The sequence below is a fragment of the Phyllobates terribilis genome, unplaced genomic scaffold (genome assembly GCF_046119375.1).
Source record: "Phyllobates terribilis strain yellow unplaced genomic scaffold, ASM4611937v1 Scaffold_8__6_contigs__length_399053987, whole genome shotgun sequence".
NCBI classification, from domain to species: domain Eukaryota; kingdom Metazoa; phylum Chordata; class Amphibia; order Anura; family Dendrobatidae; genus Phyllobates; species Phyllobates terribilis.
The window spans coordinates 29,397,030-29,399,542 of record NW_027362768.1 but is presented as its reverse complement, the minus strand read 5'-3'; the positions used below and the strand labels follow the sequence as shown (position 1 = coordinate 29,399,542).

Sequence of the window (2,513 nt, the reverse complement as noted above, 5' to 3'; positions counted from 1 at the left end):
AATGCCCCTTGGAAGAGCTGTGGAGTTCAGAGTGGTTTAACAAGACGCTTTAATGCCCCTCAGAAGAGACGTGGAGGTCCCAGTAGCTTAACAAGACGGTTTTAATACCCCTTGGAAAAGTGGTGGAGGTCACAGTAGCTTAACAAGTTGGTTTTAATGCCCCTCGGAAGAGACGTGGAGGTCCCAGTAGCTTAACAAGACGGTTTTAATGCCCCTTGGAAAAGTGGTGGAGGTCACAGTAGCTTAACAAGACGCTTTTAAGGCCCCTTGGAAGAGACGTGGAGGTCACAGTAGCTTAACAAGATGGTTTTAATGCCCCTTGGAAAAGTGGTGGAGGTCACAGTAGCTTAACAAGACGGTTTGAATGCCCCTTGGTAAATTGGTGGAGGTCGCAGTAGCTTAACAAGACGGTTTTAATGCCCCTTGGAAAAGTGGTGGAGGTCACAGTAGCTTAACAAGACGGTTTTAATGCCCCTTACAAGAGCCATACAGTACAGCATCTTAAAAATATTATTCCCATTATTGGGGAGTGGGTCTCCCACAGTCTTCGCTTATGCCTTCTGTAACATACCTGGCGGCGTCCTTGCATAGTGGTCCATCTCCCACTGTGCAAGAGCGCGCACTTGATCTCCAGTCCAGTCTGCTAGCCTGGCTTCCCTCCATGCTGTTTGCTTGCCTCTGTTTCTGCTGCTTAAGGGCGGCGCCCGATTACTTCCTGTTTCTTGCACCTGCTGCGGGCACACACCAGATAGATAGATAGATAGATAGATAACATTACATTACAATATATTTTGTAAAAGCAAAGCACATATACTAAATGAGAACAGAAACTACACTTGATGTTAGCCAAAAGGCCGAGAAGCGATAACCTGAATTGGTTTTGGCCTATGACTGCACCCTGGCTTCAAGAAGGCACCCATTGTAGGGATAGGGACAAAGACTCACCTTAGGATGACATGTTGTTCATCAATAGACAACTTAAAACCCACAACTTTACTGCTTGTTGCAGCTGCAGCCCACGCATGCATTTTTAATCTGCATGAGTCTGCCTATTTTCAAACATTCTCCCCTCCCCCCCAATGTCCCATGCACCTGCAGACAAGGGGATGGGGAGAGGATAACTAATTAGTGAACAAACAAGCAGCGGTCCAACCTTCTTCTTAGTCTGCAGGCTCCCTGCAGACTGTAGCTGACTGCAACAGCACAGCCAGATAAAGGCCAGGAGCCCATTATGACACGTGCAATGATGTTCCATTCTTCCATTCTTGCATTATTCCATTGTTCCATTGTACCATTCTCTTGCATTATTCCATTGTTCCATTCACTCATTACATCTATTGCAAGCAATCTATCTGCCTGGGTGAAAACCAATAGGATGCTCTGACTGACAGACATAGGTAGCACTTTAAAACAACATCTCAGACCAAACTTTTTTTTATCTTTTTTTCATCCACAGATAGAAAATTAAAGAAGTCAGTGCTCCACCAGAGGGAGCCAGCATTTCACTAAAGAAATCGTAACGGCCCCCACATTTTTTTTTAAATGCGTGGTACTCAGCAACACCCAACTGATGGGACAGTGGAATTAAAAGAGTAGCAGCTGATAACAAGGCCACTGACTAGGTATATGGTGTTTGTGCAACGGTGTAGCAAAGGACAAATGCATTATTGCAGCTTATCTCAGGAAGGAAGGAATAGATAGATAGAAAACATCACAATACAATATATTGGTAAAAGCAAAGCACATATATTAAATGAGAACAGATACTACACTTGATGTTAGCCAAAAGGCCGAGAAGCGATAACCTGAATTGCTTTTGGCCTATGACTGCACCCTGGCTTCAAGAAGGCACCCATTGAAGGGATAGGGACAAAGACTCCCCTTAAGAGGACATGTTGTTCATCAATAGACACCTTAAAACCCACAACTTTACTGCTTGTTGCAGCTGCAGCCCACGCATGCATTTTTAATCTGCATGAGTCTGCCTATTTTCAAACATTCTCCCCTCCCCCCAATGTCCCATGCACCTGCAGACAAGGGGATGGGGAGTGGATAACTAATTAGTGAACAAACAACCAGCGGTGCACCTTCTTCCTAGTCTGCAGGCTCCCTGAAGACAGTAGCTGACTGCAGCAGCACAGCCAGATAAAGGCCAGGAGCCCATTATGACATGTGCAATGATGTTCCATTCTTGCATTATTCCATTGTTCCATTGTTCCATTCTCTTGCATTATTCCATTGTTCCATTCACTCATTACATCTATTGCAAGCAATCTATCTGCCGGGGTGAAAACCAATAGGATGCGCTGATTGACAGACATAGGTAGCACTTTAAAACAACATCTCAGACCAAACTTTTTTTTATCTTTTTTTCATCCACAGATAGAAAATTAAAGATGTCAGTGCTCCACCAGAGGGAGCCAGCATTTCACTAAATAAATCGCAATGGCCCCCACATTTTTTTTAAATGAGTGGTACTCAGCAAAACCCAACTGATGGGACAGTTGAATTAA

The 2,513-nt window shown here is 44.3% G+C and overlaps 2 pseudogenes; both read right to left on the bottom strand.

Annotated features, from left to right (window-relative positions):
- Window positions 1–759: 759 nt before the first annotated feature.
- On the bottom strand, window positions 760–866 carry LOC141160329 (U2 spliceosomal RNA; annotated as a pseudogene).
- An 830-nt stretch (window positions 867–1,696) lies between these two features.
- Window positions 1,697–1,802, bottom strand: LOC141160266 (U2 spliceosomal RNA; annotated as a pseudogene).
- Between the last annotated feature and the right edge of the window lie 711 nt (window positions 1,803–2,513).